The sequence below is a fragment of the Phyllobates terribilis genome, unplaced genomic scaffold (assembly GCF_046119375.1).
Source record: "Phyllobates terribilis strain yellow unplaced genomic scaffold, ASM4611937v1 Scaffold_1__5_contigs__length_1240528914, whole genome shotgun sequence".
Lineage (NCBI taxonomy): Eukaryota > Metazoa > Chordata > Amphibia > Anura > Dendrobatidae > Phyllobates > Phyllobates terribilis.
Genome location: NW_027362761.1, coordinates 323,866,859 through 323,893,100, shown reverse-complemented (window position 1 = coordinate 323,893,100; position 26,242 = coordinate 323,866,859). Strand labels below are relative to the sequence as shown.

Genomic DNA, 26,242 nt, shown 5'->3' with positions numbered 1-26,242 from the left:
TTTTTCCATAAAAAAAACAGTTTGAGTGTCTCACTGACTGTTCAGACACAAATATATCTGTTTAAAGGATTCTGGTGTAGGCCAGAGAAATAGAACTGTGGTTTTCCTCTTCCACAGTTCAAATCTGGGTGTAATCCACCTTTTTGCCTTTTTTCCATAAAAAAAAACAGTTTGAGTGTCTCGCTGACTGTTCAGACACAAATATATATGTTTAAAAGATTCTGGTGTAGGTCAGAGAAATAGAACTGTGGTTTTCCTCTTCCACGGTTCTAATCTCCTTTTTATTACCCTTTTGCCATTGATAGTGCAAGTGTAAGCTATTTTACTTCATTTACAATGGGCAAGGCGCGTGGCAAGGGACGTGGAACTGGACATTCTGGTGATGGTGCGTGCAGAGGACGGGGCCGTGGCCAAGGTGAAAATGTGCCACAACCAACAGCCACATCTTCTCGCTTCCAGTTCTTGACCGAATTACTAGGGAAGCACACAACAACACCACTATTGCGAACTGATCAGTGTGAACAGGTTATTAATTGGAAAGCAGATAATACTTCCAGTCACCTGGGCACCACCACCTCTGGTCTGTCTTCCACACGGTCAAGTGTTAGTAGCCGTGAGTCTCGACCGCATCCTCCTCCTCACCCTGATGCTCCTTTCTCCCACCATGCCGAGTGTCGTCAGACAGCAACTGATCCCCCAGTTGGACACTCTGAAGAGCTGTTCACTGGTCCATTTCCATATTTGGGCCCCTCGCCTACTCCGCTTGAAGTGGTGGAAGAGGAGATCCCATGTAGCGATGGCCAAATATTTGAACAGCCACGGCCACAGGAAGGCGACGCTGGCAATTTGTCACAAGAGGTGGACAGTGACGAGACACAATTGCCACAAAGTGAGGAGGAGGACTGTGGTGCGGAAGTGGAAGAGGAGGAGGTGGTGGATGATCTAGTAACTGACCCAATGTGGCAGGAGGACATGCAGAGTGAGGCCAGAAGCACACAGGGGGAGGGAGGCACAATACCCCAACATGCAGGAAGAAGCAGTGTGGTGGCCGCACACAGAAGGCGGGCAACCTTTCCCCGTAACATCAACACGAGGGACGTTGCCAGTACAACCGGTAGGCCTTCCGGAGTCTGAAATTTTTTTAAAGACTCTGCTGATAACCCCAAAAAGGCCATTTGTACCACCTGCCAGGCCAGCTTCAACAGGGGTGACAAAACTACCAGCCTGACCACCACCAGCATAATCAGGCACATGTCAGCAAAGCACCCGACTTTGTGGGGCGAACCCCAGGGTCCACGACCAGTGTCAGTGGGTGTCACCACTGCTTCTTCCGCTGTTGTGCGTGTAAGAGAACCCCCTGTTGTGCGTGCAAGGCAATCCCCTGTCCATACTGCATGCAAAGATGCTCCCCCCTCTCAGTCTTCACTTGTTATGGCAGTTTCTCAAGAAACAGCATCAACGTCCACGTCCACATCCCACCGCAGCGTTCAATTGTCCATATCCCAGACCTTTGAACGAAAGCGCAAATTCGCAGCCAACGCCCCACAGGCCACAGTCCTAAATTCGCACATTTAACGACTGCTTGCGTTGGAAATACTGCCTTTTAGGCTGGTGGAGACAGAATCCTGCCGCAACCTTATGGCGGTGGCCGTCCCTCGGTACTCGGTCCCCACCTGACACTGTTTTGCCCGGTGTGCCATCCCCGCACTACACAAGCACATGTCCCAAAACATCTGCCGTGCCCTCAACAACGCAGTTACTGGGAGAGTCCACCTGACAACGGACACGTGGACAAGTGCTTGTGGCCAGGGACGGTACATCTCCCTGATGGCACACTGGGTAAACATAGTGGAAGCCGGGACCCAGTCGGACCTTGAGAAGGAACACATCCTCCCCACACCGAGGATTACGGGCCCTATGTCAGTCAGAGTTGCCCCCACAGTGTACAGCTCCTGCGCATCCTCCTCCTCCTCATGTTCAGCCTCCATCTCAGATATCACCACATCAGTTACAAGCTAGAAGCACTGCAGTACTGCCTCAGCCAAGCGGCAACAGGCTGTGCTTAGGTGATAAGCTTAGGTGAAAAACTCATAAGCTTAGGTGATAAACCTCACACTGCTTGTGAAAGAGCATGCAGATCTGTGGCTGAGACCGCTGAACCTACATTCAGGCATGGTCGTGTGTGACAATGGCCGTAACCTGGTGGCGGCTCTGAGGCGAGATCACACACGTACCATGCCTGGCTCATGTGCTTAACCTCGTGGTTCAGCAGTTTCTTAAATCGTACCCCGAGTTGCCAGATCTGCTCATCAAAGTACGCCGCCTGTCAGCTCATTTTCGGAAGTCGGCTACAGCTTCCGCCGCATTTTCTGTGTTGCAGCAGCGTTTGCAGCTTCCGGCACATCGACTGGTGTGTGATGTCCCCACACGTTGGAACTCTACCCTCCACATGTTGCAAAGGATTTGTGAGCAGAAGAGAGCAGTTGCGGAGTACCAGCTGCAACAAGGCCGTCGATATTCAGGTTAGACTCCACACATAAGACCTCAGGAGTTGACCAGGATGTCTGACATATGTACCATCCTGACAAACTTTGAGGAGTCCACCAAGATGGTGAGTGGCGATGACGCCATTATTAACGTCAGCATCCCACTTGTCTGTCTTTTGCAACGCTCTCTGCAGAGAATTAAAGAGAAGGCTTTGCAGCCAGAGTATGATGAGATGGATCAAGAAGCCATAGCGGGCGATTACACACAGCCCAGCCTCATCTCATCCCAATGTGCATTGGGGGACAATGAGGGAGAGGAGAAGGAGGAGGAGGATGAGGAGGAAGAACAGGAGCTGGTATCATGCACTGTAGAGGGTAGTACCTATACAACTGTCATACCGTCTGTTCAGCGTGGGTGGCCTGAGGACAGGGGGGAGTAGGAGGAGGAGGAGGAGGAGAGCATGGTCAGCTGTCATCTTGGTGAGGACACGAAAGTCTTGCCCGTTACCAGTCTGGCACGCATGGCTGACTTTATGTTACGCTGCCTTAACCGTGACCCTCACGTTGTCAAAATGTTGGGTGACAGTCATTACTGGTTGGTGACACTTTTTAGACCCCCACTACAAGGAGAACTTTCACTCTCTTATTCCTGAGGTGGAGAGGTCTACAAAAATGGGGCAGTACCAGAAGGCCCTTGCTGCAGAACTGTTAAAAAATTCCCATCTGAACACGCTAGCGGGAGAGGTCACAGTTCGTTGCCCAACCAAGGCGTACAGGCGAGAGAAACGCAACTCCGATCCAACAGAGGCAGGGGAACACTGTCAACGTTCTGGGACAGTTTTCTGAGACCCGCCCAGCTTACAGGCCCTGAGGTGCGGGGTACTCTCACAAGGAGTGGAAAATTTAAAAAAATGGTGAGGGAGTACCTTGTCGACCGTACCAGCGTCCTCTGTGATTCCTCTGTGCCTTTTAATTATTGGGTATCCAAGCTGGACACTTGGAATGAACTCGCTCTGTACGCCTTGGAGGTCTTGGCCTGCCCTGCCGCTAGCGTGATATCGGAGCGTGTTTTTAGTGCCGCTGGGGGAATTATAACTGATAAGGGCACTTGCCTGTCAACTGACCATGCTGACAAGCTGACCCTAATCAAAATGAACAAGGGCTGGATTGGGCCAGACTTCTCATCACCACCAAATGACAGCAGAGTAACATAAAGTCAAATCCACTGTGTTATTTCGGGAGATGTGTTCCCATGCACCGCTTCACACCCACACATGGGTATACGCTTCCTTATTTCGGCGGTTTTTTGCTCTTCTCCTTATCCTCAGCCTCCATCACCACTATACCACCAGGGTGACCGTGGTTCGTGTTGCCAGCATTGCAAGTTCCTCCGTCCTAATTTTTGGCAGCTTTTGCTTGTAAGGCATAGGCAAAGACTATGGGAGTCCCACTCCCCAATAATGGGAATAATGTTTTTAATATGCTGTACTGCACGGCTCTTGTAAGGGGCATTAAAATCATCTTGTTAAGCTACTGTGACCTCCACGTCTCTTCCAAGAGGCATTGATATTGTCTTTTTATTCCACTGCGACCTCCACCACTCTTCCAAGGGGCATTAAAACCATCTTGCTAAGCTACTGTGACCTCCACGTCTCTTCCACGGGGCATTGATATTGTCTTTTTATTCCACTGTAACCTCCACCATTCTTCCAAGGGGCATTGATATTGTCTTTTTATTCCACTGCGACCTCCATCACTCTTCCAAGGGGCATTAAAACCGTCTTGTTAAGCTACTGTGACCTGCACGTCTCTTCCACGGGGCATTGATATTATCTTTTTATTCCACTGTAACCTCCACCACTCTTCCAAGGGGCATTGATATTGTCTTTTTATTCCACTGCAACCTCCATCACTCTTCCAAGGGGCATTAAAACCGTGTTGCTAAACCACTCTGAACTCCACAGCTCTTCCAAGGGGCATTGAAATGTTGTTTTTAATTACCACTAACCTCCACGACTCTTCCAACGGGCATTGCATTTCCTCCTAATTTTAGTCAGCTTTTGCTTTTCAATACATAGTCGAACACTAAGGGAGATCCACTCCCCAATAATGGGTAGAAGGTTTTTAGTACATTGTAATCCACGTCTGTTTCAAGGGGCATTGCAGTTCCTCATAATTTTTGGAAATCCTTCCAATCACTGCTTAGGCCAACAGTGTACAGGAGACCCAGTTGCTATAAATGGAAAAAACGGTTTAGTTAAGGCCCTCTGACCTCCATGTCACTTCCAAGGGGCATTGGAGTGCCTCGAAATTTTTGTTAGGCATTGCACTCATTGTATGCCCTATAACTGTGTAGTTGAACCGCTCCTTTTGGTACAGAAACATATACTACAAGACATGTGTGGTTGACTGGCCTGATATTGATGTGAATGGTCACTGTTCCTCCTGCTCTTTCTCCTTTGCCACCACCTCATCCATCATTCATCACCTGAGGCTTTGTTTTAACGGGAGTCATAGAACTGGGATAGTAGCAGGAAAACATCCTGCAATCCTCGGAGGAGGTAGGATATGCGCCAAAACGCTGACCACCTCAGGCCTAGCCGCTACTACATACATGCGCTTGCATTCCAAGGAACAGAAAGCTAAGGAGATGGATAGCCTCATGATCATAAATAATTTATTCGTTGTGTAGGAGGCCGACCACTGCTGCTGTCTACCTTCTGAACTTTGTGTTGAAGCCTGATTGACCCAGTACCCGCAATGCTCTATGTCTAGAGGACGTGTTGCATCCCAGTGTCCAACTGTGTCCCAGCTTCCACAATATTAACCCAGTGTGAAGGCGTCAGTGAGATGGACCATCCCTGGCCATATTCACTTGTCCACATGTTTGTGGTTAGGCTGTCCTTCCCAGTAAATGCACTGGGGAGGGCACAGGTAATGTTTTGGTAAGTTCGCTTGTGTATAAGGCGCACCGGGACAAATAGGGGCGGCTGGGAACCGTTTATGGACACCCGGCCTCCCCCAGGCGGCTGGGGACCGTGTGTGAGCACCTGGACACGGGGCGGCTGGGGACCGAGTATGGACACCCAGCCGCCCCCTGGCGGCTGGGGACCAAGCGTGGACACCCGGCCGCCGGGCGGCTGGGGACTGAGAATGGATACCAGGCCTCCGATGCAGCCATGACGTTGTGGCCAGATTCCGCCTCCACATGCCTAAAAGGCCCAATTTCAAGTGCAAGCAAGCAGTATGGTATTGCAGCCTGGGTGGGTGGGTGGCAGGCTGCATACTTGCACTTGCATTGCAAGGAATGGGGGAGGTACAATTGAACACTGCCCTGGAACAAGGACTTGAACAGGGATAGTTGCAAGTCTGCAACGACAGGTGCAGGGCGGGAGGCATCTTCGCATGTGCCATGAACAGGGGGTTGGCGTGCACACACTACAGCGGAAAAGGCTGTCCTTCCCACTAAATGCACTGGGGGGGCACAGGTAATGTTTTGGTATGCGCGCTTGTGTATAAGGTGCACCGGGACAAATAGGAGCGGCTGGGGACCGAGTATGGACACCTGGCCGCCCCCTGGTGGCTGAGGACCGAGTTAGGACACCCGGCCGCCGGGCGGCTGGGGACTGAGTATGGATACTGTTAGAACCTTGCTCTTAGGTTTTTTCTATTGCTGGTCACATGACCTTGTTGGCCTATTTAGTCCTGCTCCGCCCTTCTGGCTTTGCTGGACTTCATTGTATTACTACTCTTTAGCTAGCCTGTACGCAGTATCTAACTCTGTTAGTTTGCTTGGTCTTCGGACCTCTGTGTTCTATATATTTTGTTTGTTCGTCTGTCTGCTATTATTTCTGTTAGGAGGTGTCCATTTTGCACCCAGTCCCTAGTACTTGTAGGGATTCCTTCCCCACATCTATAGGTCTCCATACAGACTAGCTGAGGACTTTAGCAGGTCTGATCGCAGGATCAGGTTCCCTGTTAAATCGTAGGGATCAAGCTGAGTTCTATCGTAGGGACAGATCTCCTCTCTTTCCTTAGCTCTGGTAGCAGAACATAACAGTAAGTCCAGCCTGCAAATTCTCTAAGGAAAGATTTTTCTGTTCCATCATGGTGTCGGTTCTGGATTTGGCTAAACGCCTGCAGGGACTCTCTCTGGAGGTGGCCGAGCTCCATCAGCACGTGAATAACTGTCCTGTAGCACATTTCTTGGAGCCTAAGGTACGTTTGCCTGATTTATTTTTTGGTGAACACCAAGAATTTTTTTCATTTAAAAATGCTTGCTTATTGTATTTTCGTTTGAGACCCAGGTCCTCTGGGGATGAATCCCAGCGCATAGGGTTCATAATGTCACTTTTGCGCAAAGAGCCTCAGGAGTGGGCCTTTTCTTTGCAACCTAGTGATACATGCTTTAGATCAGTGGATAGTTTTTTTTCTGCTTTGGGGCTATTATATGATGATCCTGACCATGTCTCATCTGCTGAGACTGAGTTGAGACGTTTGAGACAGGGATCAGGTAATGTGGAAAAATATTGTACTCATTTCCGTCGGTGGTCTACTCAAATAGGGTGGAACGATTCTGCTCTGAAGAGTCTGTTTCTTGCTGGGCTCAATGAAAGGGTTAAAGACCTGCTAATTGCTTATCCTACACCTGAAGATTTGCAACAGGCTATGCAATTAGCTATACGGGTGGATAGGAGACTGCGTGCAAGGTTTAATGAGAGCAAATCCTCTGCTATGTCAGTTTCTGGTTATGAGAATGTGTGTACTAACAGTGGTGAACCGATGGAGATTGGATCGGTGGCACCTCGCTCTCAAGAAAAAGACCGTAGATTTTTTGAAGGTTTGTGTTTCTATTGCGGAAATTCTGGTCATTTCATTAAAAGCTGTGTGCTTCGTATGAAGAAAGAAAAAAAATGGTCAGTCATGCCCGTATTGCCTGTTTAAATTCCAAGGGTGTATTTTTAGCTGCTTCCACTATTGCTCAGGATAAATTAATGGAATTTCGGGTGTTTGTCGATTGTGGGTCTACTCTGAATGTAATTGATGAGGGATTCTTGGAAAAACTCAATTTAAAACCCGAACCTTTGTCATCCCCCATTGCTGTGGTTTCTGTGGATGGCTCCCCTTTGAAGAATGTTACTCTCAAGGTCTGTGAATTTCCTCTCACTATTAATGGTGTTCACCATGAGAAATTGGATTTGGTAGTTTTGAATAACTTGCCTTCTCCGGTGGTGTTGGGATTGCTCTGGTTAAAATTGCACAATCCTGTACTGGATTGGTCTACCAATGAAATTAAATCCTGGAGCCATAAATGTTATGACAAGTGTTGTAACGGGCGTATTGCAGCTGTGGATAGGGGGGAATTGCCTGTTCCTATTCAGGATTTTTGGAGAGTTTTTTCTGAGAAGGAATCGCAGGTTTTGCCTCCCCATAGAGACTATGATTGTACTATTGAATTTGTCCCTGGAGCGACTATTCCTAAAAGTCGTTTATTTAACCTTACTATTCCTGAGAGAAAGGCTTTGGAGGAATACATACAGACAAGTTTGGCTGCCGGTCACATTAGGCCCTCTAAGTCTCCTGTGGCGGTTGGATTTTTTTTTGTAAAAAAAAAGGACGGCGGTTTACGTCCTTGTCTGGATTTTCGTGAGATTAACAAAATTACTGTACGCAATCCTTACCCACTGCCATTGATTCCTGATCTGTTTAACCAGTTAGTGGGGGCCAAGTGGTTCTCTAAAATTGACCTTCGGGGGGCATACAATCTGTTGCGCATGAAGGAGGGTGACGAATGGAAGACTGCTTTTAACACTCCTGTGGGTCATTTTGAGAATTTGGTTATGCCTTTTGGTCTTACTAATGCTCCTGCATTTTTTCAGAATCTTATTAATGACATCCTTAGACCTTTGATCGGCAAAAATGTGGTTGTGTATTTGGATGACATTTTGATTTATTCGCCGGATCTGGAATCTCATTGGCGGAGCGTACGTGAAGTATTACAGTTATTAATTGACAATTCGCTTTTTGCTAAGCTGGAGAAATGTGAGTTCGCTGTACATAGAATTAGTTTTTTGGGCTACATTATCTCCAGCGAAGGTTTTGAGATGGACCCGGTGAAAGTTCAAGCTGTGCAGGAATGGCCTAGGCCTATTGGTTTGAAATCGATACAGAGGTTTTTGGGTTTCGCCAATTATTATAGAAAATTCATTAAAAATTTTTCTATTATTGTCAAACCTCTGACCGATCTCACCAGGAAAGGTGCTGATGCGGTTCAGTGGACTGCTGAGGCCATTGAAGCTTTTGTGTATCTCAAGGAGAGGTTCACCTCTGCTCCCATCCTTATGCAGCCTGATGTGACTAAGCCGTTTTTGGTTGAGGTTGATGCTTCCTCTGTGGTGGTTGGCTCAGTATTGTCTCAGGATAACGGGGATGGAGTACATCCCTGTGCCTTTTTTTCAAAAAATTTTTCGGAGACTGAACTGAATTACGATATTGGTAATCGGGAATTATTGGCTATTAAACTCGCATTTGAACACTGGCGCGACCTCTTGGAAGGTGCTGAATTTCCCGTTCAGGTTTTTACGGATCATAAAAATCTGATATATGTTGATGCTGCCAAGCGCCTGAATGCCCGTCAGGCTAGGTGGGCACTGTTTTTCTCGTGGTTTAATTTTTCCGTTACTTGCATCCCAGGTACTAAGAATGTTAAGGCGGATACCTTGTCTCGCAGTTTTTCTCCCATAGTCGGTGCTGAGAAAGAGGAGAACATTTTACAAGAAGGTGTTGTGATAGCTGCTTTGGACTCCGTTTTGGAAGATGAGATTCTTAAAGCACAGGAGAATGCCCCATCTAACACTCCCCATGGGAGGTTGTTTGTGCCTGGGACCTTTAGGAGAGATTTGTTTGTTGAGTGTCACGAATCTCGGTTGGCAGGTCATCCCGGAATCTCTGAGACCAAGAGACTGGTGGGTCGCAGTTTTTGGTGGCCTGGATGGCAGAAGGAAGTCATTAAGTGGGTGCGTCAATGTACTATATGTGCTAGATCTAAGTCCTCACATACTCCTGCTGCGGGGTTACTTTGCCCTCTGGAGGTTCCCAGTGCTCCTTGGACACATTTGGCTATGGACTTTATAACTGACCTTCCCCCCTCTGAGGGTTTTACTGTCATCTGGGTGGTCGTGGACCGTTTTAGCAAGATGTGTCACTTGGTTCCCTTCGTCAAACTGCCCTGCGCTAAGACTCTCGCTAAGGCCTTTGTCGAGGAAATTGTCAGACTTCATGGCGTTCCTACTGACATTGTTTCTGATAGGGGACCTCAGTTCGTGGCTCGTTTTTGGCGCGCCTTTTGTGACAGGTTGGGAGTTCATTTGTCGTTCTCATCCGGATATCATCCTGAATCTAATGGCCAGACAGAAAGGAAAAACCAGGATGTTGAGCAGTTCTTGCGTTGTTTTGTGGCAGACAATCAAGAGGGGTGGTCTGAGTTTCTGCCACTTGCTGAATTTGCTCTGAACAATCATACATCTTCTTCTGCTGGTTGTTCGCCTTTTTTTTGTTGTTCTGGGAGACATCCGTCGTTTGGGTCGTTCTCCAAGTTGGTATCTGCCGTGCCTGAGGAGGAGAATTTTTCCGGCGATTTGGAGAGAGTTTGGACGGATGTGCGTGGTAATCTTCAGGAGGCTAACAGAAAATCTAAAGACTACTTTGATAGGAAACGACAGGAGGTTTTGTTCGCTGTTGGTGACATGGTTTGGTTGTCCTCTAGGAATCTGCGGTTGAGGATTCCTTCTAAGAAATTGGGTCCCAAGTTTGTAGGGCCCTTTAAGGTGCTTCAGGTTGTCAACCAATCTGCTGTTAGGTTGGAGGTTCCTACCTCCTGGAGAATTAATCCGGTGTTTCATGTCTCTCTGTTGAAAAAAGCTGTTATGTCGGATTGTGACGCCTCTGCCTCTGTTCCTCCGGTGGTGGAGGACGGGGAATATGAAATTTCTCGCATCCTTAATTCTAGACGGTATAGAGGTAGTTTGCAGTATCTCGTGGCCTGGAAAGGTTTCGGACCCGAGGATAACTCATGGGTGAGGTCGGATGATGTTTCCGCGTCCAGACTTATCAGAGCGTTTCACAGGAGATTTCCTGATAAGCCTGGTCCTAGGGGATCCGGAGGATCCTCTTAGAAGGGGGGGTACTGTTAGAACCTTGCTCTTAGGTTTTTTCTATTGCTGGTCACATGACCTTGTTGGCCTATTTTGTCCTGCTCCGCCCTTCTGGCTTTGCTGGACTTCATTGTATTACTACTCTTTAGCTAGCCTGTACTCAGTATCTAACTCTGTTAGTTTGCTTGGTCTTCGGACCTCTGTGTTCTATATATTTTGTTTGTTCGTCTGTCTGCTACTATTTCTGTTAGGAGGTGTCCATTTTGCTCCCAGTCCCTAGTACTTGTAGGGATTCCTTCCCCACATCTATAGGTCTCCGTACAGACTAGCTGAGGACTTTAGCAGGTCTGATCGCAGGATCAGGTTCCCTGTTACATCGTAGGGATCAAGCTGAGTTCTATCGTAGGGACAGATCTCCTCTCTTTCCTTAGCTCTGGTAGCAGAACATAACAGATACCAGGCTGCCAACGCAGTCATGACATGGTGGCCGGCGTCTGCCTCCACAAGCCTAAAAGGCCTCATTTCAAATGCAAGCAAGCTAGCAGTATGGTATTGCAGCCTTGGGGTGGGTGGGTGATAGGCTGCACACTTACGCTTGCATTCCAAGAAAACAAAGCAGATGCTAACTTCTATCATCATCATGTTCCTCACCTTGGCTCTCTCAACTCCCCTGATGGAGTAGCCAGGGCCCACCGGAAGAGTCTGGTTGTCTGGTGGGCTCGTCCAATGCTGCCCTAAAGCAGGCCAGGCTGAGAAAAGTGTGGGGAAGGTTATCGGAACAAATAGTGGTGGCTGGGGAATGAGTATGGAGACCTCGCTGCCGAAGCAGCCATGAGGTAGTGGCCAGCTTCGGCCTCCTACAAACTAAAAGGCCCCATTTCAAGTGCAACCTAGCAGTATAGTATTGCAGCCTGTGGATGGGTCGGTGGTTGGCTGCATATTTGCGCTTGCATTGCAAGGAATGGAGGAGGTACAATTGAACACTGCCCTGGGACAAGGACTTGCAAGTCTGCATCTTCTGATGCAGCAAGGATCACTTCTGATGCGGCACACTTTAAGACAGTGACCTAGGTGTCAGAGATGCTTCCAGGGGTCTTCCCCATGCTGTTCCCATGTCTTTTCAGCACTGTATGCATGTGTCACACAGCACATGGCCAGATAAGGTTGTAAAATGTTAAAATTACATTTCCCGGTGAATGCATTTGTCACGGTTGAAAGCAATACAAAAGTGCAGAAATGCATAAAAAATGCTACTTGTGAACATAGCCCAAGGTGTGGAGGAGTATTTTTGTTTTTGGTTATTTATTGTACCTTATATACAAGTATTTACCCTGGAAAGGATGTTCCTTAACATATTTCACAGGAAAACCATTTCAGTTTCATTTTTTAACGTATTATTGTGAGCCCGTAAAAGTGGCTTAATACCTCTGACCACGTTGTTGACAGCAGTGACCTGGGGGTCAGAAATGCATGCTGGGGCGATCCCCATGCTGTCCCCATGTCATTTGAGCACTGTCACTATCGTTTTGGGCACTTTTTAGGCTTTCTACAGACTGCTGGGGGTGCCGCTGCAAAAATGCTCGGGTCTCCCATAGACTAACATTGGGCTCATTGCTTGGGTCGAGCACACGAGTATCTCAGTGAGCTCGGCCCGAGCTTCGAGCACCTGAGCATTTTAGTGCTTGCTCAACATTATTCTTTACAGTTAAAGCAGTCAGACTATGGAATGCTTAACCACAAGAGGTAAATGTAAGGGTGTGGACTACCATGTCCACTCCTCTGCACGCTCATAGTCCTGGCGTGGAGAGCAGTGGATATTAATTTTCTTTAATAGCACACACTGTCAGGAGAGGCCGCAGATCCTGCTGCAGCTCAGCGATCCTGTGTGCCCACTACTAAAGGGAATGAATATTCATTCTTCTCCACGCCCATGGAAGTGGGGAGGAGTGAATATTCATACTCTCTAATAGCGGGCACACAGGATCGCTGAGCTGCAGCAGGAAGCTGGCTGCTGCGATTGACAGTGTAGCTATTAAGGATAATGATTATTCAATCTTCTCCACTCCCATGGGCGTGCAGAAGAGTGAATATTCATTATCTTTAGCAATGTGCACACGTGGTAGCTTCAGCAACTGGCTACTGCCTGTGCACTGCTCCTCCGCCACCGCAACACCCCCCACCACCCTCCACAGCCGGAATATATTACAATATAAGTATATACTCAAGTATAAGCCTTTATATTTAATTTGTGTTATTGTTAATTAACTCTTTTTATGCATTTGCACTTTGTATACTTGTTCACTTTATTTCATAAGAGCATATTGGTTTATGCAATTGATGTCCCTCCACCTCCTATTTTTTAATGTAATTGTGTGGCTTTCATTCATGTCTTCTCCTTCCTTGTTTTTTACTTTTTACTGTCATTTTGGTGTCTTTAATAAAGCTATGGATTTGGTAATTATTTTTTAATTATTTTTCTGACTACTCTAAGTACTTTTTTGTCATTGTCACCACAAATAATGAAGGATAAAGGAACACTTTCACACATCACAAGCAGGAATGAAGGAGCATCAGAAAAATATTCACAGTCAAGCCAGTCAGATGTCACGAATGTCAGGGGGGCATCAGTTAGACACCCTGGTTCGACCCTGTCACAGCCTTCTGTTCCCGGTAGTTTCATTCATTCAGAGGGCCCCATTGCTCTCTATTTAATCTTCCTTAGGGCTTACCTAAACATTATGGTTGACCAAATTCACTTTCAACAGGGCAATGCACCATGCTGCAATGGTCAAATAGTCATGCATTGCATGCTGTGATTTTCTTTCATTGCTCCCCTGCCCTTCATAATCCCCTGATCTTTGTCATGTAGAACATCTCTGTGACAAGAGGCATTTCAGAGAATGTCAGTACAGTGATATAATTTGCATCAACTTTCAGAAGCTTACCTGTCCGCATGGGGCTAAATATTTGGAGAATGATTCCAGCACGTGGTGGAATCTATGCCACTTTGAAATGCTGCAGTAAAAACCAAACATCTACTATGGTAGATGGACATCTTTAATAAACTTACAAAATCCATAGTAAAACTTATTTCCCAAATTCAAAGCCCTTTTTAGACTTACTAATTTATATCATGCCAAAATTAGTCGTACTTCTGTCCTCATGCATACACCTGAATCCCACTCCCTACTGATTTCCCACTTGGTAGATTGGGTCATAGAACAACTGATTCTCCTAATAATTCAGCTTTATATCCATCTCAGAGGGAATAACCTTTTTATCATGTTCTGCAATTTTAGAACACAATTATATTCCATCAAGTGGACATAAGTGGAGCTAACAGTGTGTATACGCACCTGCTGGATATACTGTATGCTGTAGAAATTTTCTAACAATGGTTGACCTTACGCAGTGTAAGTTTAATGTATTCAGCATAGAGAGATAATTTGATTTGCAAAAAAGTCACAAGGACCTGGAACTGTAAAAGATTTTCACTTATATTAATTATATATCTAGGTTCTTGCTTTCATAACAGGTATTCAGGTAACTTCTGGTCATGCATCACTAATCCCCCCAACATTTACAGCAAAACATGTTAGATATTCTATGCCGTAATTCTGAAAGAGAAGTCTGAAAGAAAAGTTATTTTTTTGCAATTCAAAGTGCAATATGAGGTATATTTATATAGGGAAAATAGGATATAAGACTGTGTATTGTTATTAATTCTCCAATTGCCATTAGATCTGGTTAGCAGCTTTATTTGGCACCAACCACATCAAAGTAAACTTATAGCTGAGTTTGTGTAGAAGATGGCAAATAAACCTTTGCACCGCACCTGAACTCTGCTGCAGTACTTACTTCTCAATGGCGTTATGAGCAAGAGCGCAGCCATAAAAGAGAACAAACAAAATCTATTTCTCTGTCGCTTGGGGAAACCCAGCGGCCGAACATTTCTAATAAATGCTTCCTTTGCAGCAGTGTGTAAGTAAAAACAACAACTATAAAGAATAATATATGGGAAGCAATCCACAGTGATCGTTACTTTATAGAGGTGATGAGAATGAAAATAAAAATGGTCACCGTGTCTTCTGTAAAGGTTCATGGTCAATTCTAGCATCATACTGAATTCAATTCAATGATGTGTTCGTGCTGTACTATGGGTAATAATTTTCATAGCCACAAATAAATTGCATGTGAAAAACAAATTATTTAATTTTTTACTTAAGGATTAATAATCTTCAGAGAAACTGCTAGGACATATGTGGAAGGTGATTCACAATACAGTTCACCCAAAGACAATAAACTCGATCATGATTATTTTATTTATTAGCAGTTTTACATTTTTTAACATTGTATGTAAATGTTGACAGCCTCTGTACTTTGCAAATATTCAATGTATTAGAGACAGACCCATAAATTGTTTGAAATAAGTACACAAGGCTTAAAACTTCAGCTTTAAAAATCCCCCTGATGTCCCTTTACCAATGGTCACCATCTTCCCTGCTCATTATAAGCTGCAGTGGTGATGCCAGTTAAGCAGGCAAGTGACCAACCAGGGAACCTTTGGCATGGGAGCAAGATATAGTAGATGTAACGGGTCTGGGAGGCGGAACCTCTGAGCAACTCTACAAGGGGGCGGTCCTTGTGAGGAAGCGGGTGGCTCCCAGGGAAGACGGGCAGGTACCCACGGCAAGTGACAGGGACAGTCTCTGGGTAGAAGGGCTGGTAGTCACGGCAAGTGACAGGGACAGTCTCTGGGTAGACTAGCAGACAGGTAGCAGGTGGACGCTCCCAGGTGAGCGGGCAAGAGTCTCTGGATGGGCAGGTGGTACGGCAGAGTCTCCAGGTAGGCTAGCAGGCAGGTAGCAGGTGAGCGCTCCCAGGTGAGCGGGCAAGAGTCTCTGGACAGGCAGGTGGTCACGGCAAGTGACGGCAGAGCCTCCAGGTAGGCTAGCAGGCAGGTAGCAGGTGAGCGCTCCCAGGTGAGCGGGCAAGAGTCTCTGGGCTGGCAGGTGGTCACGGCAAGTGACGGCAGAGCCTCCAGGTAGGCTAGCAGGCAGGTAGCAGGTGAGCGCTCCCAGGTGAGCGGGCAGGCTGGTCCATAGACAGACTGACAGGTGTCGGAAGGCAGACCGTAAGCAAGTAAGCGGATATCAGGCAGGTATCAAGCAGGAATCTGGCAGGTGACTGGCAGGTAACTGGCAACGGGACCTGAGGGCTGAAGCAGAGTGAAGGCTTTGCAACAACATTGCTCGGGCACCTCCATTTTGGAGGCGGTGCCTTATATATGGTGAGGTCCTCCGGCCATTGGCCGGGGACTCCTTAGGACGGCGCGCGCGGCCCTTTTAAGAGAGGGGGAGCGCGCGCGCACCCTAAGCACAGTGGCCGGGAAGCAGCGCGCGCTGCCAGCAGAGCGGAAGGAGGACGCCGGGCACGGAGCGGAGAGGTGAGGGGAACAGCGTCCCTGCCTAGCAGGAGGCAGGGACGCCGACGCTACAGTAGATAAATAGAAATTGTTTACCGTATTTATTTTTTATTTTAATTAATTTGCTTTTTAGAATTTCCTTATGTGACTGGAAGACCTCTTCAAGCAGCAATCTTTCAAGACATCGCAAAATAATGCACTTAATTTGGGCAATCTTGCACAAATAAACAACAGCAAACTCAAAGGGGCTGATCCATCAATTAAGTTACAGAAAAAATTTGCAACTTTTCGGCATTTTTATGCAAGTTACAGCCAGCTTTGACAAATAGTTTGAATAAAAGGGTAAAGTGGCTTAAAATAAAACTAGATGTTTTCCAAACCAGAAATATTCTCTGGCATATATTCCTTCTGCTGGGCAACTGCAAGTAAAAGATTAACCAAATTAAATAAGAGGCACACAACTCTAACTAAATTTGGTGAATCCTTCTAAAGCACATCATTTTCATCAATTTTCATGCTCGATGCTAGGGTCAAGCAAATTGGAATACTCGGGTGCTCGACCTGAGCAACGATCCCAATGTACGTCTATGGGAAACTCGAGCATTTTTCAGGCGGCTCCCCCCGGCGGTCTGCAGAGGGCCTAAAAATTGCCCAAATCGATGGGAACAGTGCTCAAATGACATGGGAATAGCATGGGGAAGACCACTGGAAGCATTTATGACTCCCAGGTCACTGCTGTCAACAACGTTGTCAGAGGTATTATTATCACTTTTACGGACTCACAATAAAACATACAAAAACTAATCCAAAATGGATTTTCCTGGGAAATATGTTAAGTAACATCCTTTCCAGGGTAATGACTTGTATATAAGGAAAAATAAATAACAGAAAACAAAAATACTCCTCCACACCTAGGCTATGTTCACACATAGCATTTTTGATGCGTTTTTGCACTTTTGCATTGCTTTCAACCAAGACAAATGCATTCATTGGGAAATGTCATTTTAACTTTTTACAACCTTATCTGGCCATGTGGTGTGTGACACATCATCAGATACATGCATACAGTGCTGAAAAGACATGGGAACAGCATGGGGAAGACCTCTGGAAGAATCTCTGACTCCCAGGTCACTACCTAAAAGTGTGCCCATCATAAGTGATCCTTGGCGCATGCGTAGATGACTCCCGCCATGCACCTGTCATTGCAGACTTGAAACAATCACCGTCCACGTCCTTGTCCCAGTGCAGCGTTCAGTTGTCCCTACCCCATTCCTTGGAATGCAAGCGCAGGTACAGTACAGACCAAAAGTTTGGACACACCTTCTCATTTAAAGATTTTTCTGTATTTTCATGACTATGAAAATTGTACATTCACACTGAAGGCATCAAAACTATGAATTAACACATGTGGAATTATATACTTAACAAAAAGTGTGAAACATCTGAAAATATGTGTTATATTCTAGGTTCTTCAAAGCAGCCACCTTTTGCTTTGATGACTGCTTTGCACACTCTTGGCATTCTCTTGATGAGCTTCAAGGGGTAGTCACAGGAAATGGTTTTCACTTCACAGATGTGCAATGTCAGGTTTAATAAGTGGGATTTCTTGCCTTATAAATGGGGTTGGGACCATCAGTTGTGTTGTTGGCTCACATAAGGACCGCCCCAGGAAAGAGTTACCTCTGCTTCAGAGGATAAGTTTATCCGAGTCACCATCCTCAGAAATCGCAGGTTAACAGCAGCTCAGATTAGAGACCAGGTCAATGCCACACAGAGTTCTAGCAGCAGACACATCTCTTCAACAACTGTTAAGAGGAGACTTTGTGCAACAGGCCTTCATGGTAAAATAGCTGCTAGGAAACCACTGCTAAGGGCAGCCAACAAGCAGAAGAGACAAGTTTGGGCTAAAGAACACAAGGAATGGACATTAGACCAGTGGAAATCTGTGCTTTGGTCTGATGAGTCCAAATTTGAGATCTTTGTTTCCAACCACCGTGTCTTTGTGCGACGCAGAAAAGGTGAACGGATGGACTCTACATGCCTGGTTTTCACTGTGAAGCATGGAGGAGGCGGTGTGATGGTGTGGGGGTGCTTTGCTGGTGACACTGTTGGGGATTTATTCAAAATTGAAGGCATACTGAACCAGCATGGCACCCACAGCATCTTGCAGCGGCATGCTATCCCATCCGGTTTGCGTTTAGTTGGACCATCATTTATTTTTCAACAGGACAATGACCCCAAACACACCTCCAGGCTGTGTAAGGGCTATTTGACCAAGAAGGAGAGTGATGGAGTGCTACTCCAGATGACCTGGCCTCCACAGTCACCAGACCTGAACCCAATCGAGATGGTTTGGGGTGAGCTGGGCCGCAGAGTGAAGGCAAAAGGGCCAACAAGTGCTAAGCATCTCTGGGAACTCCTTCAAGATTGTTGGAAGACCATTTTCAGTGACTACCTCTTGAAGCTCATCAAGAGAATGCCAAAAGTGTGCAAAGCAGTCATCAAAGCAAAAGGTGGCTACTTTGAAGAACCTAGAATATAAGACATATTTTCAGTAGTTTCACACTTTTTTGTTAAGCATATAATTCCACATGTGTTAATTCATAGTTTTGATGCCCTCAGTGTGAATGTACAATTTTCATAGTCATGAAAATACAGAAAAATCTTTAAATGAGAAGGTGTGTCCAAACTTTTGGTCTGTACTGTATGCAGCCAGCCACCCACAGGTTGCAATACTATACTGCCAAATTTTTGACAGCTGCTTGCACGTGAAATGTGGCTTTTTAGTGGCCTCTTATGGCAGCGGCAACCGGGTATCCATACTCGGTTCCCAGGCACCACTATTTCTCCCAGTATTGTCTCCACCTTCCACAAGCACGGGTCCCACAACATTACCCGTGCCCAACCCAGTGCACTTACTGGGAAGGACCGCCTAACCACAAACACATGGACAGGTGAATGTGGCCAGGTACGGTACGGAGCCAGTCCACAGCTTTTTTGCTGAGCTGTATTTCACCACAGCCATATTTTTTAGCTTGGTGAAAGGACGTAGGAAACCATATCTACCCAACTGTCATTTCTCCCAGGAAGTCCTCTAAAGTTGCTTTCACTTGAAATGTGGACTTTTAGGCTCGTGAAGGCGGAAGCTTTTCATAACCTAATGCCGGCGGTGGCTGTGTGTCCATACTCGGTCCCCAGCCACCACTATTTCTCCCGGTATCGTCTCCGCCTTCCACAAGCACGGGTCCCACAACATTACCCGTGCCCTCCCCAGTGCGCTTACAGGGAAGGACCGCCTAACCACAAACACGTGGACAGGTGAATGTGACCAGGGATGGTACGGAGCCAGTCCACAGCTTTTTTTGCTGAGAGTTGTATTTCACCACAGCCATATTCTTTAGCTCGGTGAAAGGACTGGCATAGAGGTAAACCGTATCTACTCTGGGTGTCATTTCTCCCAGGAAGTCCTCTAATGCAGCTTGTTGCAGAAGCAATGGCAGCCCATCCAACATCAACTCACACTTGTCGGTGGTGCTTTGACACACAAACATCTTTCTTTGCGCATTTAATTTCATGACTACAGACTGGTTCTTTCTTTCAGTCTGTCCATTAGACTCAGGATGATACCCAGACGAAAATGACAAATGGACTCCCAACCTGTCACAAAAAGCACGCCAAAAGCGAGCCACAAACTGAGGTCCTCTAACATTATCCGTGGGAACGCCATGAAGCTTGACAATCTCCTTAACAAACGCCTTAGCGAGTGTCTTGGCGCAGGGCAACTTAATGAATGGAACCAAATGACACATCTTACTAAAATGGTCCACGACCACCCAGATGACAGTAAAACCCTCGGACACAGGCAGATCCGTAATAAAATCCATTGTGAGATGCGTCCAAGGCGCACTAGGAACCTCCAGAGGGCAAAACAATCTCGCAGCAGGAATATGTGAAGCATTTGACCTAGCACACACAGTACATTGACATTGACGCACCCACTTGATGACTTCTTTCTGCCATCCAGTCCACCAAAAACTGCGACTGATAAGTCTCTTAGTCTCAGAAATTCCCGGATAACCTGCCAACCAAGACTCATGACACTCCACAAACAAATCTCTCCTAAAGGTTCTAGGCAAGAACAACCTCTCATGGGGAGTGTTAGATTGAGCATCATCTTGAGCTTTCAGAATCCCATTCTCCAATACAGAGTCCAATGCCGCCACCACAACTCCTTTCTGTAAAATGCTCTCCTCCTCGGCACCGACCGTAGGAGAGAAGCTGCGAGATAAAGCATTGGCTTTAACATTCTTAGTACCAGGTATATAGGTAACAGAAAAATGAAACCGAGAAAAACAAAGTGCCCACCTAGCTTGATAGGCATTGAAACGCTTGGCAGCATCCAGATAGATCAAATTCTTATGATCTGTGAAAACCTGAATAGGAAATCTAGCGCCTTCCAAAAAATGACAACAATGTTCAATCGCGAGTTTAATAGCCAGCAACTCCCAATTTCCAACATCATAATTCAGAAATTTTTTTCGAAAAGAAGGCACAATCCCTGATCTCCTGAGACATAACTGCTCCGACCCCCACCGATGAAGCATCGACCGCGACCAAAATAGGCTATGTCTCATCAGGCTGCATGAGGATAGGGGGCAGAACTCTCTTTGAGATCCTTAAATGCTTCAATGGCCTCAGTAGTCCACTGGACCGCATTCGCACCTTTCCTAGTGAGATCGGTTAGAGGCTTAACAATTACAGAAAAATTCTTAATGAATTTCCTGTAATAATTGGCAAAACCCAAAAATGTCTGTATAGATGTCAAACCAATAGGCCTAGGCCATTCCTGCACATTCTGAATCTTCACCGGATCCATCTCAAAGCCCTCGCTATGGACAATGTAGCCCAAAAAACTAATTTTCTGCACAGCGAACTCACATTTCTCCAGCTTAGCAAAGAGTAAATTATCACTCAATAACTGCAAAACTTCACATACACTCTGCCAATGGGACTCCAGATCTGGCGAATAACTCAAAATGTCATCTAAATACACAACCACATTCTTACTAATCAAAGGTCTCAGGATATCATTAATAAGGTTGTGAAAAAATGCAGGTGCATTTGTAAGACCAAAAGGCATCACCAGATTCTCAAAATGACCTACCGGAATGTTAAAAGCAGTTTTCCATTCATCACCCTCCTTCACTCGTAACAAATTGTATGCCCCCCAGAGATCAATCTTAGAGAACCACTTGGCCCCCACTAACTGGTTAAACAAGTCAGGAATTAACGGCAATGGGTAGGAATTGCGTACGGTAATCTTATTAATTTCACAAAAATCCAGACATGGACGTAAACCCCCATCCTTTTTTAAACAAAGAAAAATCCAACTGCCATAGGCGACTTAGAAGGTCTAATGTGACCAGTAGGCAGGCTATTGAGTATGTACTCCTCCAAGGCCTTTCTTTCAGGGATAGTCAGATTCAGCAAGTGACTCTTGGGAAGAGTAGCTCCCGGTACAAACTCAATGGCGCAATCATAATCCCTATGAGGAGGTAAAACTTGCGACTCCTCCTCCGAAAAAAACCCTCCAAAAATCTTGAATAGGTACAGGTAATTCCCCTTTTTCCTCAGCCGCAATGCGACCATTACAACATTTATCATAGCACTTCGGACTCCAATACTTTATCATATTAGTAGACCAGTCCAGCAAAGGACTGTGCAGTTTTATCCAAGGCAATTCTAGAACGACCGGAGAGGGTAAATTATTTAATACAACCAAGTCCAAAATTTCGTGGTGAAGTCCATTGATAGTGAGGGGAAATGCAGTAACCTTGTGAGTAATACATTTCAAGGGAGTGTTATCAATTGAAATCACAGAAATAGGTGATGACAAAGGTTTGGATTTCAATTTAAGTTTTTCCAAAAACCCTTTATCAATCACATTAAGTGTTGAACCACAATCCACAAATACCTGAAATTCAATCAAATTTTCCTGCAAAGTAGTACTCCCTGAAAAAAATACTCCTGCAGAGCGTAAACAAGCTATACGGGCGTACCTGACATTTTTTTTTTCTTTACTTAAACGAAGCTCACTATACTTAATCAAATGGTCAGCTTTACCACAATAAAGACACAATCCCTCGGCGAACCTCTGGTCTCTTTCCTGAGAGTGGAGTGACATCTCCCCAACCTCCATTGGTTCTCCGCCGTCTGAGCAGATTTTCTGGGGACTAGGACGTGGCATTACAGGAGTCTTTATCTCATTCTGCATAGATCTCAGCCTCCTATCCATACGAACAGCTAATTGCATGGCATCCTGCAGAGTTTCAGGTGCGGGGAATGCAATTAGCAAATCCTTAACCCTTTCATTCAGACCAGCAAGAAATAGACATTTCAGAGCAGGATAATTCCATTTGACTTCTGAAGCCCATCTTCTAAAGTGTGTGCAATAATTTTCAACATCACCTGACCCCTGATTCAAACGCCTGAGTTCTGCCTCAGAAGATGAGATTCGATCAGGATTGTCATATAATAGACCCATAGCAGAAAAAAATTCTTCTATCGACCTTAAGCATGGATCATTAAGTTGGAGAGAAAAGGTCCACCCTTGTGGTTTATTGCGCAAAAGTGACATAATAAAACCAATGAGCTGTGATTCATTCCCAGAGGACATTGGTCTCCAATGAAAATAAAACAAACAAGCATTTTTAAAGGAAAAAAAATCTTGCTGTTTACCATAAAAAACATCAGGCAGTCCTACCTTGGGTTCCACAAAATGCGCTCCAGAACAGCTACTCCCGTGTTGCTGGAGCTTGGTCACCTCCAGAGACAATCCCTGCAAGCGTTGAGACAAATCCTGGACGGAAGCCATACTGATCGCTGAATTTCTTTCCTTTTAGTTTTTTTGGGCTGCACTTACTGTTATGATCTGCAACAAGTACTAAGGAAAGAAAGGGGAAAGCTATCCCTACAGTAAGACTAAGCTGAATCCCTACGATGTAGCGGGCTGCCTGTTCCTTGCGAACAGACCCGCCTTAGTCCTTGGCTATGCTGAACGAAGACCTATAGCACAAAGGAAGGGGTCCCTAAAAGATCTAAGGACTGGAACAAAAATGGGACACCTCCTGAACAAAGAAGATAGTTGCAGAACACAAAAAGATAAACTGACAAAAAGGTACTAGAGTTCCCAGGAGGACCAAGCAGACTGACAGAGATAGGCACAGAAGCACCTGGCTAGCAAAACAGTCAAACAACACTGAAGTCTAGCAGAGACAAAAGGGTGGAGCTGGAATCAATAGGCAGATGGTCACGTGACCACAAAACACAAAATGGAAAAAACAAATGATTCTAACACTTTCAGCTTGTGATTGATGTGGTCATTTTGGAGATGGAGGAGGAGGTGCAGGAGCTGAACAATGTGATTACATTGAGGTTACATTGGCGACTCTGTTTTTTATACTAAAGATAGATCCTACTGTTTTTTTGTGCTAGACAAATGTATTCACCAGGAAATGTAATTTTAACATTTTACAACCTTATCTGGCAAGGTGGTGTGTGCCACATCATCAGACACATCCTGCTTTATTTATGAAGGAGGGACTCAAAGTCACAAAGCCTATTTTTATAGGGCTATCAGGCGGCCCTTACTATTCTTAAAAGGCCAGCAGTTGGCGCTCGCTATTGTTAGAGAGTCATCAGCCGGCTATGCTTTGTTGTTCCCATTATTAACGAGTGGGTATCCTATACTGTTATTACGTATGCAGTGACTGCAAGGGCTGCCAAAAATTCGGATGCAACCCAATACCCCTTTGAAGAGACGTAGAGGAGGGTCTCAGTAAAAAAAATGTCAGTAAAAAAAATCTTCCCATTATAAAGGAGCTGGTCTCCTATAGTGGTAATGCCCATGCTGTGACTGCAAGGGCTGCCAACATTTGGGAAAAACCTCACTAGCAATTTAAAGACACATAGAGCAGGGCCACAGTAATGAGTACGACATGTTCCTATTAGAAAGGAGAGGGTCTGCTATACAGTTATAGGGTATGCAGTGAGTCGAATGGCTGACCAAATTTAGGAAAAACCCCACTAAGAATTTAAAGACACATAGAGCAGGGCCACAGTGACAAGTGCAACATGTTCCCATTAGAAAGGAGAGGGTCTGCTATACAGTTATAGGGTATGCAGTGAGTCCCACGGCTGACCAATTTTAGGAAAAACCCCACTAAGAATTTAACCCTCCGTCACATACAATAGGCCTGACAGGCACATCTCTTTTACTTTCATTTCTCCTTCCTCACCAGATTGTGAGGAAATCCCCTCCCTCCAGGTAGTCTCCTGTCTCTAGCAGCTCTGTGAAACCTCATACCACAGTTGGATTGCAGAGCTTCAGGAGGACAGATATAACTGCGCTAATCTCTCAGGCTCATTGTATGTGAACACGTCACACTCAATAAGGTTGGTATTTTATGTTTTTATTCATCACAATTGTTTATTTAGCTTGTTTTATGAATGTATAGCACAAAGTGTGAGGATATATCATAGAAATAAGGCAGATTAAAAAAGAAAGTGTGCTGCTTAGGCATATACAGTAGTTCCCTAACACATATTCCTTCTCTTGCTTCAGATTATCTGCTGAAATGGAGAGGAAAATGTACAATTTATCAAAAAACCTTGATGTTGAGGAAGTAACAAACATGCTGTTAGATGATGCAGACCCCACACTGAATGAGGATTTAGGAGAGGAAAGTGAGATTGATTCTCATGATGAGGTGGAAGTATGTGAAGTGGATTCTGAAACAGAGCAAGATGGTGACAGTGATGAGGATGAAGATGTAGAATCTTATTATATGGGAAAAGATTAAAAAAAACAATGGAACAAGAAGCCACTCCAGAAAAAATGTAGGGAACCTCAAAACATTATTACTCACCTTCCTGCAGTTATAGGAACTGCAAGTAATGCAAAAACTGCAGTTGAATGCTGGAATAGTTTATTCACAGATGACATTCTGGACTCTATTGTCACATATACCAACCAATATATAGACATTATAAAGGACAAGTTCATCTGCAACAGAACCATCAAGGCCACAGATGAAATAGAACTGCGTGCTTTTTTTGGATTATTATACCTTGCAGGAGCTTATAGGGCATATAGACAAAGTTTGGAGGAACTTTGGAGTAAAGATGGGGATAGAGTTTAAAAATTTGGCCTTGTTATGTCCATAAACAGATTCAAGCTTCTAATTCGTTGCCTTCGGTTTGACGACAGAACTACCCGAACCGAACGTAAAACACATGACCGACTTGCTCCAATTCGTGATATATTCCAAAAATTTGTTGAAAACTGTAAAAAAAGCTATTGCCCTGGGGAGAATCTCACTATTGACGAAATGCTCCCTGGTTTTCGTGGTAAATGTGCCTTTCGTCAATATATTCCATCAAAGCCTAACAAATATGGAATAAAAATGTATGCCCTTGTTGATGCCAGTAAGACCTACACTTACAACCTGGAAGTTTATGCAGGAAAACAACCAGAAGGTCCTTACTGTGTCAGCAACAAACCCAGTGATGTTGTAAAAAGACTGGCTGAGCCCTTATTTGGATTGGGTCGCAATATAACAGCTGACAATTGGTTTTCAAATTGTGATCTGATTGATTATCTGAAAATGCAGAAGCTTTCATATGTCGGAACTGTAAGAAAAATAAAAAAGAATTGCCTACACAGTTTGTAAGTGTGAAAGGGAGACAACAGTACAGCAGTATGTTTGCATTCCATAATGGAAATGTTTTGGTTTCCTATGTACCACAAGCAAAAAAAATTGTATTTCTTCTATCAACACTTCACGATGATGATGCCATCGATCCTGGGACTGAGGCACAAAAAAAATGGAGATGTGCTCAACTTTCAACGTCAGCAGAAACACCAAACGCTGGCCAATGGTCATATTTTTTGCTATGTTGAATTTGGGTGGTATAAATTCACAAGTCATTTACCTTGAAAACAAGCTTGAACCACTCCGTAGACGATTCTATCTGAAAAAATTGGCCCATGAACTAGTGCTTGGAGAGCTATGCAGGAGAAGTATGAAAACAATCGGTATCCCCTCTCGCCTTCAAGTTCAGCTCAAAAGATTCCGCCCAGAAGATGATAGTGAAAATTCACCACCTGCACCACCTCC

At 45.2% G+C, this 26,242-nt stretch overlaps 1 long non-coding RNA gene across 1 annotated transcript in view; it reads left to right on the top strand.

Annotated features, from left to right (window-relative positions):
- Window positions 1-25,779, top strand: part of LOC141167148 (uncharacterized) — a 34,235-nt gene extending 8,456 nt beyond the window's left edge. Inside the window, exon 2 of the long non-coding RNA XR_012251404.1 lies at window positions 24,688-25,779. This is a non-coding gene — a long non-coding RNA (uncharacterized lncRNA). The remainder of the gene's footprint in view (window positions 1-24,687) is intronic.
- The last annotated feature ends 463 nt before the right edge of the window (window positions 25,780-26,242 follow it).